Below are 13,890 nucleotides of genomic sequence, written 5' to 3' on the forward strand. Positions count from 1 at the left end.
GCGTAGTAGGTTACAAGAAGGAAGTCTGATAACATCATTATGTCCTGCTGAACTGGTTTCTTAGCTGTTTGAATACCTGTTTAATATTTGAATACCTGTGTATGTGTATTTTTGTGAAATATACACCTGGGTGGATCGGACCTCATTTCTGTCTGGGACTCAAACCTCTTTTTCTTGCACGAAAGCCCATTTTAACAAACAGCGACTGTTCAGTAGAAACAAGGACTTTCTAAACAAGCTGTTATTATACTTAGTTGTATCAGAAACAACAGTTTCTTAAAAGAGATGTGCACTGTGAAAATGTTTTAAATTAAATCAAACAATCAGTGTAGCATTTTCATGAAAACAATATGTGGAAATACATTCAACCCACAAGTGAATCAGGACAAGGCAATACCTTTTTAATCCCATTTAAAGAACCTTCAAAGTATATGTTTAGTAATATAAACTACATATATATATAGAAGGCAAAGGTATTTAGCTCTGTTCAAGTTACAGAAAACGCTTCCTTCTAAAAACAAAACTACTTTTAAATATGTTCAGTTAGATTAACATGCTCTGCTCATGCTAAATGTTTTAAAACAAAATCTTTGCATTCCTTTCTATCTACCTGTCTTTTAGGTGCATGAATAGTTAAATTCAGATTAACTTCATCTGCCCCAATCATTAACAGGTTTCTTTCTTGTTATATTTTATGTTCTTCTAAAGGATGCATTAATCTTTAAGTCAGTTTATCTATTTAGCATAGCATTGTGTGAATTTCTATTCTACTTGTTCTTTTGCTTGAGAAACTTACAAAATAAAAATTAATCAAGAGACTTATCTGCCCTGGTTTGATATTTCCTTTCACCAATGGTCTGAAAAGTTTTTAATAATGGAAAAGATCAGGAAGTAGTAATGTGTTTTTTTTCCCCAATTATAAAACGAAATCCCTTGCACACATTTGATTTTCTGACAGAATAAATACAACAATCAGCAACACTTCATTTTCATCTAAGGGGAAAACAAAATGACACCAGAGATTGATGCTGTGGTTTTTGCAAAAATTTGCATAATAAGGAAGTGAAGCACAGTGAATGGTTTTGAAAAAAAGTAAAAATGCAAAGCAGCAATTCACTGTAAAACTGTGGCAGAACCAGAAATTAATTTACAAGTGAGCAAATAATTTATCAAACATAAACTCCCATTTAAATGCCAAATCCTGTTTGGTTATGAGAGCTCCTTTAGGAGATCTTGTACTAAGATGAATCCTCTAGTGAAGCAAATATAAAGCAAAGAAAAAGATATGATAGTTTCCATATATCAGTCTCCAACAAAGCCCAGGTTGGACCCTTTGACCCATCAGAACTGCATTCCTGTTCATGGTACAGATTCAACTAGGTTTTAGAAACATTCCTTAGATATATTAACATGATACACTCACAAGCTTGGAGCAGATTGTTGCACATCCATGATGCAAATGAAACCATCGTCATCATTATAGTGATTTAAATTTTAAAAAAAATACACATCAGATTTCAGACAAGTAGAATAAAGCACAGGATGAATAAGACCTATGAGATCATTACATCGTTTGTCTGATAGATATAATAATCAGTCTGACAGATTCTGTTAAAAAAATCAAGATTTTCAACAGTTAAACATTATAGCTCTTCGTTTTAAATGAACTAATACGTTTGTTGCTCTCTTTACTTGTTTTTCAGTCTGTAGTCTCCAGTTGTTGCTTATTTTTCAAAATCAGACCCATAAAACGTCCCACAGTTTCCCAAAAACACGTGATTGGTTCATCAGAGGCTGACCCCAGCTCAGAACTGCTTCCCCCATAATGAGTTTTATTTTGGTTTTCAATACAATCAGATATTCATAAGGCTTTTTTTTATCCTCTAGTGGTCAAAATGATTAATTCAGCTTTAACTTTAAAGCGTGATACACTGTTGTAGCACTAGAGAAAACATCGGGTATAAATTGAGTTCTTTTTTTTTTTACAATAACTGTACAAAGAGGACATAGCAAACAAGGTTAATATGTACTTAAAAACTGTAAAATAATATTATGTGTCTGTACAAATATTTGTTGGGATTTAAAATACAGGTCTTCTTGCAAGAAGAGCTGAAGAGCTACGACGTTGCCACCTGAACTTCAATCTATTGCCGCCTGCAACAAGTTTTCAAGTTTCTTTTTAGAGAAAATTCAAAAGATCAGAGGATTAATCTGCACATCCACTCCAAAGACAGTACCAATGCTGTGCCCAAATAAAACAAATGCAGAAAAAATGACCCAATTTCAACTACTTGATTATAAAACCCTAGAAGAAATTATAAGTCAGTTAAGCTCCAGTTCCTGCTGTCTGGATGTCCTACCCACACATTTCTTTAAGAAAGTCCTGCCTGTTGTTGCTAATGATCTGATCCAAATAGTAACTCATCGCTCTCTTCAGGTGTTTTCCCCCAGGCTTTGAAAACAGCAGTTATCAAACCGCTGATAAAAAAGAACAATCTGGACAAATCCCTACTGCAGAATTACAGACCGATCTCCAACCTCCCATTCATCAGCAAAATTATTGAAAAAGCTGTTTTTAAACAATTAAATAAGTTCCTAACAATAACAAACTGCTTTGACTCCTTCCAGTCTGGTTTTCGCGCTCACCACAGCACGGAGACGGCCTAGTCAAAGTGTTCAATGACATCCATATAAATACAGACTGTGGGAGAACCACAGTGCTGGTTCTGTTGGACCTCAGTGCAGCTTTCAACGCTGTTGACCACGACATTTTACTGAATCGACTGGAGAGTTGGGTCGGACTCTCCGGTCCAGTGCTCAACTGGTTTGAATCTTACATAAAGAACAGGGATTTGTTTCAATCGGAAACTTCTCTTCAGATAGGTCAAAGGTCACATGTGGGGTACCCCAAGGTTCAATACTAGGACCCCTTCTTTTCAATATTTATATGCTCCCACTGGCTCAGGTTATAACAGGACATAGGATTAGCTACCACAATTATGCGGATGATACACAGCTCTACATCACGATGTCACCAGGTGACTCTGAACCCATCCAATCACTGAATAGATGCTTAGAACAGATCAATGTGTGGATGTGCCAAAACTTTCTCCAGCTGAACAGAAACAAAACTGAAGTTATTATCTTTGGACCTAAAGAGGAGCGAACCACAATCAATGCGCAGCTTCAGTTATTACTGAAGAGAACAGGCGTTCTTCAACATGTGTATTATTGCGGTTTTTTTCAGAGGTACAATACAACTGCAGTACTCAAAAGACACAGCAGATGGCAGCATAACAGTCTTTCCATTAACAACCATTGAACAAATTACTGCTTCATATTTCAACACTCCCACTTAATTTTTTACAATGGCAATACGACACAAGATAGTGCTGAAATAAATTTTAACTCAACTTGCAAGACTAACTTATTAGTCCCTTTTCCGTTTATAGTTTACCTTTTTTCCTTTCTTCGTTTTTTTTTTTCGTTTCTTGCTATACTCAACAAAAAAACCCCATCTTGTTAACTTTATATTGAAAAAACAATAAAGCAAGACATTCTATCACAGATTTATACTGGGAAAAGTCCAATCTTTCTTCTAAAATATTCAAACTTCTGTCTTGCAAGGGGCTTTGTCAAAATATCTGCCTCCATGTCATCAGTTGGACAATACTCTAACTTGACTTCACCATTCTGCACACACTCACGAATATAATGGTAGCGAATGTCTATGTGCTTGGTTCTTGAGTGGTCCACCGGATTCTTTGCTATTGCTATGGCTCCTTGGCTATCCTCCAGAATCACTGTAGGTTTTGTGACCATACCAAGATCATTCAGTAATCTTCTCAGCCAGGTGCCTTCTTTAGCTGCTTGACTTAGAGCAACATACTCAGCTTCTGCTGTTGAAAGTGCAACCGTTGCTTGCTTTTTGCTTAGCTAGCTCACTGATCCTCCACTGAGTAGAAAAATGTTGCCTGTTGTTGAACGACGGTCGTCCTGATCTCCAGCCCAGTCAGCATCAGAGGAACCAGTCAAATCTTTGTTCCCTGAACAATCATACTTTAGAGCAAGGTTAACAGTGCCCTTTAAGTATCGAAGAATCCTCTTCACAGGAGTCAGATGTGCAGTATTTGGATTTGCATTGAACTTTGACACTGCACTCACTGCTTGTGCTATGTCTGGTCTTGCCGTCATTGCCGCATATAGTAGACTTCCAACCATTGACTGATATGTTTGGACTGACAGGATTACTGACACCATCATCCTTTTTCAGCTTTACACTGATGTCAGCAGGGGTTCCAACAGGTTTTGCTTTATCCATCCGGTATTTCTGAAGAATGGTTTCTACTGTTTCTGATGAAGAAAGATGCAGTTCTTTGCTTTGTCTTGAATAACTGAGATGCCGAGTATATAGGACAGTTCACCCACGTCCTTAATTTTGTAGCGCTCTTGGAGAGTTAGTTTTAACTTATCCATGCTTTCAGTTGACTCTGTAATCAGCATCAGATCATTGACATAAACTGCAATTATCTCCAACTCCTTTGATGACCTCACAAACACACATGGATCCGAGGTGCTCTGCTTAAATCCGAGATCCATCATGAATTTTGTGAACTCTTTGTTCCAACAACGAGGAGACTGTTTTAGTCCGTAGATTGACTTTTTTAGTTTGCATACTAGATGCTCCTGCCCTGGTTTGATGTATCCCTCTGGTTGTTCCATGTATATTTCTTCTTCCAGGTGTCCATTTAAGAATGCAGTGACAACATCCATTTGATGTACATGGAGATTATTCTGGATGGCAAAGGACAATAATGTACGAATTGAGCTAAAACGTACTACAGGTGAAAATGTTTCATAGTAGTCAGCACCATAGAACTGTGAGTAACCTTTGGCAACAAGTCTGCACTTGTATCGCTCCACTTCTCCATCACTTTGATGCTTGACTTTGAACACCCATCTTGATCCAATAACCTCTTTGTCCTTTGGTAGTTCCACCAGATCCCATGTTTCATTTTCTTCCAGTGACTGATATTCCAAATCAGCCGCTTCTTGCCATTCTTTTGCATTTTGACTCTTTAATGCTTCTTCCAATGTGATTGGTTCTATGACAGAACACACATTAGCACAATGATTAACAGTCACCATATCTGCAAACTCATCATATCCATATCTCTTTGGAGCCTTTCTGATTCTGCTTCCTCTTTCAATGGTTTCGACAGTGACGTCATCAATTGTTTCCTTTTTCTCTGTGATGGTAATCACCCCTTTCTCTGGAGAGGAAGTGTCCTCCTTCTGTTTCCAGTTAAAGTCCGACTCATTAAAGATGACATCCTTTCAAATCAGAATTCTTCTTTTTTCTTCATCGAACAGACGATATCCTTTTGAGTTGTTTGCATATCCCACAAACCTGAGCTTTACAGCTTTCTTGTCGAGTTTCCGTCTTTCAGCATCTGGAACATGTGCATAAGCAACACATCCAAACACTCTCACATGGCTCATGTCAGATTTTTTACCAGACCATCGTTGGTAGGGTGTCTCTTGCTTCAGAACGGATGTCGGCAATCTGTTTTGTATGTAGGCTGCTGTTGCTACTGCTTCAGCCCAGTACATCTTTGGTAGCTTAGCATGTGACAACATGCTTCTAGCTGCTTCAACCAATGTCCTGTTTTTTCTTTCTGCAACTCCATTTTGCTGAGGCGTATGAGGTACAGGCATCTCATGGTGGATACCTTGAGCTTTCAAATATTCTTGAAACTCACTTGAAATGTACTCCCCACCATTATCTGATCTCAGTCTTGCAACTTTGTGTCCACATTCATTGGATAATGTTTTCTCAAATTCTTTGAATTTGCTTAAGACTTCACTTTTTTGTTTAATGAAGTAAACCTTACAGCATTGAGAAAAATCATCAATAAAGGTTACAAAGTATTTTGACCCACCTATGGATTCAGTCTGCATGGGTCCACAGACATCACTATGAATCAGTTGCAGCTTAAGTTTGGAACGGATTTCTCCCACTGCCTTACATGGCTGTCTTGTGAGCTTGCCTTCCACGCAGGCTTCACAAAAAGAACGTTCTTTGTCTGCAGAGAATTTCACTCCATTCACCAGATCTTCTAGTTCCTTTAGTTTGGTAGTGTGACCTTATGTGCTGATGCCACAGATTAGCCGTTACTGATGCACTTGATGCACTATGACAGACCGGAGAAGATCCTTTAACATCCAACTGGTACAGTCCATCAGATCTTTGTGTTCCCATTCCTTGAAGAGTTCCATCCTTGCCACGTATGTAGCACTGAGATTTTTTGAACTGCACTGTATTTCCTTTTCTTGTAGCGGCTCCCACTGAAAAAATATTTCCAGACAACTTTGGAACGTATAACACATCATGCATTGTGGCAGGTTTAGCATCACTTATTTTGAAGGTCATGTTCAATTTAACAATGCCAAATCCTTGAGCTTCCACCACCCGGCCATCACCCAGTTTTACAGATTGTGTTTTTGAAAACTGCTGGTACTTTTGAAGAATTTCTTTGTCACAGGTCATGTGTTTTGATGCTCCAGAATCAATCAACCACTCAATTTGTCCTGGTCCTTCAGTTAGATTTGCAGTTTCTGCAACAAAGGCACTCTCAGAGGGATGTTCTTCATTTTCACATACCACATTTTTCCTGCATTTCTCTGTGAACTTGTGTTGACATGGCTGATGCACCAGCTGATGTAGCAGCACTGTAGTCATCATTAACACCGACTCTTTTTTGCTCTTCATTGATTAATGCTTACTGAACAAACTGCAATGTCAAATTGTCCATCTTCGTTTCGAGAGCAGTGACGATTGTAGCATAGCTTGGTGGTAAGCTACCCAGAAGTGTTACAATCTGATCTTCTTCTTCAATTACTGCACCGATTGCTCTTAGCTGATCAGTGAGTTCCTTCATTCGTTTTAAATGATCATTTAAGCTGTCCTTTTCTTTCATTTCCCATCTGAAATATTTCTTCTTCAAGAACAGTTTATTTGCTAAAGTATCTCTCTCAAAATGTCCTTTTAGCATGTCCCAAGCCTCTTTTGGATTTTGGCAGCTTGTTATCAAATACAACTGGGGTGTACTCACATTCAGCACTAACATGGAAAATGCTCTCTCTCCGTCTCTCGAATTCTGCCCGAGCTTGTGTGTTAGCATCCGGAGTTAGCATATCCGTCTCCGTTAGTCCTTTAGCCTTTAGCAAATGTTCCATCTGAAACTTCCACGTTGCCCAGTTCTCTGGTCCGCTCATCTTATCTTCCGTGTGTGGATGGTTGTGTGTCCTGTGTGTCTCTGTGTTGCCCTGCGACAGACTGGCGACCTGTCCAGGGTGACCCCGCCTCTCGCCCGAAACGTTAGCTGGAGATGGGCACCAGCAACCCTCCCGACCCCACTAAGGGACAAGGGCGCAAGAAAATGGATGGATCTTATCTTCCATTGTGAATCCCACAATTCCGTTTATCTGACTCAAAAACTTCACTTACAGAACTTTTTAGCGACGCTGTGGGCCCATAACCTGAAGAGAACAGGCGTTCTTCAACGTGTGTTTTATTGCGGTTTTTTTTTCAGAGGTACAATACAACTGCAGTACTCAAAAGACACAGCAGATGGCAGCATAACAGTCTTTCCATTAACAACCATTGAACAAATTACTGCTTCATATTTCAACAATTACAACTAAAAACCAGCGATCAGGCCCGAAACCTGGGAGTAGTGATGGACTCTGACCTGAACCTTCAGAGCCACATTAAGACAGTCACAAAGTCGGCCTTCTATGACCTGAAGAACATCTCTAGGATTAGAGGACTAATGTCTCAGCGCGATCTAGAGAAACTCATCCATGCGTTTATCTTTAGCCGCATTGATTACTGCAACAGTGTCTTCACAGGTCTGACTAACAAATCAATCAAACAGCTGCAGCTGATCCAGAATGCTGCTGCTCGCGTTCTCACTAAAACCAGRAAGTTAGAGCACATCACACCAGTTTTAAAGTACCTACACTGGCTCCCTGTAGCTCAGAGAATAGACTTTAAAATACTGTTGTTAGTTTATAAATCACTGAACGGTTTAGCACCACAATACCTTAAAGATCTGTTATTGTTGTACCAACCGTCTAGACCCCTCAGATCTTCTGGTTCTGGTCTGTTCTGCATCCCCAGAACCAGAACCAAACGAGGAGAAGCAGCATTCAGTTTCTATGCACCACAGTTTTGGAACAAACTTCCAGAAAACTGTAAAACAGCTGAAACACTGAGTGTCTTTAAAAATCAACTTAAAACCCACCTGTTTAGAGTTGCTTATGGCTAAATTAGGATTAGAGTGCGGGTTTTGATGTCTTTGATGTTTTTATCTTTTATCTACTTTTTATTTCCTTGTTCTCACTGTTTATGTTTTAATGAAGGTTTTAAGGTGTGAGTACCCTTGTTAGATGGCGTTCTAACTAAAACTCTGAGGTTTTAATGTTTCTATCTTTTTTATTTTTAATTTTTTTTAAATTTGTTTTAATCTTTTTTAAAAATCTTTTTCTCTTTCTCACTGTTTATTCCTGTTTTTATTTTAATTATGTAAAGCACTTTGAAATGCCTTGCCGCTGAAATGTGCTATACAAATAAAATTTTATTGATTGATTGAAGAGTAACAAGGGATATTTCAGAAAAAAAATAATTTGTATGTTTAAAAGAAACACTTTCAGATTCACATTGAACTTGGAAGTGTCCTTAACCTTCGTTATTGTTTTACTGTATTGTCAATAATTATCTTTCTTATTTAGGATGAGCAAACTGTGTAACATGAAGCTGTTTGAGTGTTTGACTTCAGTGTTTGAGCTTACGTGTCTTCATAAAGTTTAACTAACCCATGATCTGTTTAAACAAAGGATGGCAAAGTAAATAACTGAATCCAGTGACAATAGGACTTTCCGAGCTGAAGYTTACTGAGAATTGTAGGAGTTGACTTCTCTTTGAGATGTGATTGGACAACATGTGAGTTTTACCTGATATAAATAGATGAGTGAAGGACTTAGCAAACGCTCAAAGGCAAATCCCTCACCTCRAAMGCCAAACCCACCAAAGAYCAAGGTAATTTCTCAGTTYTCATAATTTAAATMAATAATTCTGGACTCACAATTGGCAGTATTTCTCACAAGCTCAGRAAATATTWTYWKTWTTWTTWTTTTTTTTAGTTCTCTCCTGTTTTTGTCAGAATCATGAGGTACGGAGTACTATTTCATTTGTTGCTCCTCCTGCCAATGTGCTCAGCTTACACTTACCGTAAGTAGCATGTGAAAGTATTTTAGAAACTATGAGCATTGTTTATGATAGAACATTAATCTATGAACTCAATACAAAAATCTTTAGAGAAAGGCTTTGCTCTAACTTTAGCAAAAAGCTTAATACTCTGCCTTCCATATATATGTAGTTTATATTTATATTTACTGAGACAGAAAAACCACCAAAGACTTTTAAAATGACTAACAGATAAATGGATGTGTATTTTAACTGCATAMATCTCTTAAGCAAAACAAAGAACAATGGAATTAATTTATTCTTCATTGAATTTCTCTGATCTTCTCAGAAAATGTGGCTTTACGTGGCAAAGCTTCACAGTCTTCTCARTACAAAGGGGAKCCKTGGAATGCATTTGWAGGTGCTTCCAATGCTATYGATGGAAACCTAGATGCTGACCTTAAAAAGGGATCTTGCACCCACACTGATACTGAAAACAACCCCTGGTGGAGAGTGGACCTGCTGGACTCGTATATAGTCACCCAGGTTGTCATCACCAACAGAGGAGACTGCTGTGCAGAGMGACTCAATGGTGTGGAGGTTTACGTTGGAAACTCTTTACAAAAAGATGGCACTGCAAACCCACTGTGAGTGATTATGTCATGACTGCATTGAAACAAGGGAGTCTCAATGCTGCTCAGATTTGAACCTTTTTTTATTTCTGCACCTCCCCTTAAAGATAGTTGGTATCCTAAGAAACGTTAGACTCTGAGCTACAAGCTGATTTTGTGCCTAGGGCTTCAGGACAGTGACCACAAACCCTCATGCAGAGAAATTGTAGGGAGCTCTGGTAGGGACAAAATATAAATATTGGTTTCCTTTTTTTTTTTTCAGTAAATGTGACTAAATTTATTGTAATTGCTCTTTTTTTACCGTGGTTTTCAAAAGAAAAAACTTCACTGGGAGTCAAATATAGAAATTTCTAATTGTTATTACAGTTGGATAGAAATATTTGGGTGACTGAAAAAGAAAACAGGAAGAAAAGCAATTTTAGACATGTAGCGTAGGTTTATTAAGATTAGTAAGTTAAACAAAGGAAATCCTCAGCTACATSAATCTTTGTACAGGTACTGTCCAGTCTTGGATTTATGGTTTCACAAAGTTTGTAGGCCTATTAATTATATTTCTAAAATGTTGATATACTGTTGCAATCCTCATTTTCCCTGAAACTCTAGCAGCTCCTGTGATACTTAAACTTCTGATGGAGTGACCCCAATGTTAACTTTATATTGATACGATTATTGGAATAGTTTGAAATTGCTAAGAAATACTAAATTAGATTTGGGTGTATTATTTTAAACACCTCAGCAAACACTGTGGGGATTACTCTTACAAAATCTTGATTGTTACAKATACAACTCTTCTTTTCCAGGGTTGCTACAGTTTCTACTGCTGCAGCTGGAAGCTCTTATGCAATACCATTTACCAAGCGTGTTGAAGGACGTTATGTGACCATTAAAGCACCTGGTGTGGACAGGGTTCTAACTCTCTGTGAAGTGGAGGTCTACGGATACCGTGCCCCAACTGGTGAGAATCCTTTGAAACATATTTGATCATATTTTTATCAGTCAAGTCAGGTTTGTCAGTGAGAGCCACTGACTTCATTGATTAGACCAAATTAACCCAGGTATACTTCAATGAAGAGTGCTCACTGTACATCTTGTAACTTTTGAGGTTTAAATCCTAACTCTTAGGATTTAGTAAGTCAATTAATTATACGTGACTTCTGTCAGCTTCAAAGAGAAGTTACTATTGAAACAAAGAAATCCCTGTTCGTTATGTAAGATTCAAACCAGTTGAGTGCTGGACCGGAGAGTCTGACCCAACTTTCCAGTTGTTTCAGTAATGTTGCACTGATGTCCAACAGAACCAGCACTGTGATTCTTCCATAGTCTGCATTTATGTGGATGTCATTAACCACTTTGACTAGGACAATCTCAGTACTGTGGTGAGGATAGAAACTGCACTGAAAGACATTAAAGTGGTTGGTTATTGTTAGGAACCCTCCCGACACCACTGAGGGACAAGGGTGTAAGAAAATGGATGGATGGGTTATTGTTAGGAAACTTGTTAACTGTTGAAACAATGCTTTTTCAATAACTTTCCTAATGAGTGGAAGGATGGAGATTGAAAATTTGTTAAAAATGTTATCTTCCAACTAATATTTAAAACTGCAATCAAACATTTAGGACAAAAAATATGTTTAGAAAAGTATCATACCCAAATCTTTTTTTTTTTGTGCCAAAATCAATAAATGAGATAACAGCTTGCACAAAAAAAACACTGTTTTTTCAATGTCAAGGCTGTTCTTACAAATGAATTGTATATAAAATATATCCTCTGCTGAAAGTTGTTAGTAATTCAAGACAAAAAAACACCTTCTGGGATAATGTCCTTACAAAAAGCAGTGTGGCGGCACAGAAAGTAGAAAGGTATTTATTTTCTCTAGCAAATTCTCTGTCAATCCTATGCTAACAACAAGTTTCGGTTTTGCAAATTTCTAATTACCAAATTAATTACTTGAACAAACAAAAATAAACAAAATCCATAAAACTATGTAATTGTCAATATGTACATAGATAGAGCATATTAGAAGACGATGTATGACAGCTGACATTTAAAATTTTGTTTTGCAGAAGAAAATGTGGCAGTTTATGGAACAGCTTCACAGTCAACAGTTTATCCTGGAGCCATCGCCTACAACGCTATCGATGGGTATCGTGAAGGCCGCTTCAACCAGGGTTCCTGCAGTGCCACAAATAATGACTTTAGCCCCTGGTGGAGACTGGACCTGGGAAGAACCCATAAAGTGTTCAATATTAAGATAACCAATCGGGTAGAATATCCCACTCGAATTAACGGAGCTGAAATTCGGATTGGAGATTCACTTGATAACAACGGAAATAACAATCCCAGGTAGTTTACAGCCATTTTATCAAGACACTGAATGCAAATAAAACATGCTGTTATTAGCATCAATTATTTATCTCATGATTATTTTTGCTAAATTAATGTATCTTTAAATATGTCCTGAAATCTTAAATATTCTTTCCTCTGTCAGGTGTGCTGTGATCTCAACCATCGCTGCAGGTGTTACTGAAACCTTTCAGTGCAACGGCATGGATGGTCGATACATCAACGTTGTCATACCTGGAAGAAATGAGTATCTCACACTGTGTGAGGTGGAAGTGTACGCATCCAGACTGGATTAAAGTTTTTATGACATCACTGTGGTTTAAAGTTAAAGCTGAATTAATCATTTTGACCACTAAAGATAAAAAAATTCTCATGAGTATCTGTATTAAATGTATTGAAAAGAAAATACACTATGGGAATAGCAATTCTGAGCTGGGATTAGCTGCTGGTGAACCAATCACGTGTTTTGGGGCACTTTGGGATGCTTGATGGGTCTGATTTTGAGGGGAAAAAAGCAACACCTTTAATCTGCATATTAGGAAACAAGTAAAAAAGCAAGAGGAATAAAATCAATTTAATCAATTTATGAACAAGACTTGTAGCAATGTCAACTCCAACTCTTGGTAATTGTCTTTTGAATAGAGTCTGTCAGAGTAATCGGTCTGCAATGATTTTATCATATAACATCCATTGTATTCATCCTGCGGTTTCTTGTACTGTTCTGCATCCTTCTGTGTGTTTCTTGACTAAATTGTTCCAATAAGTCTGCAAAGTTGGTTGTGGATTCTTTTCATGTAATGTTTGACAGTAGATGTTTATTGTTGAACTATACTCGCTAACTAATTAATTGTCCCTTAAATTGTTTTTTGGCACAAGATGCAATGATAAGGGTTCAATTGACTGCGATGGTTCTGACATGGTAAAAATAAAGGTGATTGTGCAAATTATCAGCTGCTCACATAGTTTGTCAAATCAAACTAGTAAAATTCCACATAAAATGAAAATTGCAAAAGTCATCTCAATACATAAACCTGGGAACAAATTTTACAAACCATTTTACAAATTACAAGCCTGTTTTTTACTTCCACAATTCTCCAAAATTTGGAAAAAAAATGTTTGTTGCAAGATAGGATAGATTTATAAATAAAATCAAATCCCCTATGAGAGTCAGTAAGGTCACAAAGATCTCCAGCAATGGTAGTTCTTCAGTTAATGCTAGAGTTTAACATTTTATTAGACAAAAATAAATCTGCTTTGGGGTATTTAATGACAATAGCTTCAACCAATTCATATCCATTTTCAGACACATAATCGCCAATGCATATGTATATTTGATAATATGATGTTGCATTTATACATAGAAAAATAAAAGTACTATTTTTATTTTGTGTTGTTTTTTTCTTGGTAAAAATATCTGACATAAATTAATCATCATCAAAGAATATCAGCAAACCACATGGCAGTAAATCAATCAAATTGGGAATGGACAATAGACCAGTGTCTGATGATAATAGAATTGGGATCTGGTGGAGTGGGAGGGCTGGTGTCCTGCAACTCTTAGATGTCTCCCTGGTCCAACACACTTGAATCCAACAACTGAATCATCACCTCCTCAGTGCAGTCAGGCTCTCCAGAGTCCTGCTAACGACCTCATTATTTGACGC

General features: G+C 37.5%; 1 pseudogene; it reads left to right on the forward strand.

Moving 5' to 3' along the window:
* Positions 1-13,536, forward strand: part of LOC103477725 (uncharacterized) — a 37,535-nt pseudogene extending 23,999 nt beyond the window's left edge.
* Positions 13,537-13,890: the final 354 nt, after the last annotated feature.

Source organism: Poecilia reticulata, linkage group LG16, assembly GCF_000633615.1.
Source record: "Poecilia reticulata strain Guanapo linkage group LG16, Guppy_female_1.0+MT, whole genome shotgun sequence".
NCBI classification, from domain to species: domain Eukaryota; kingdom Metazoa; phylum Chordata; class Actinopteri; order Cyprinodontiformes; family Poeciliidae; genus Poecilia; species Poecilia reticulata.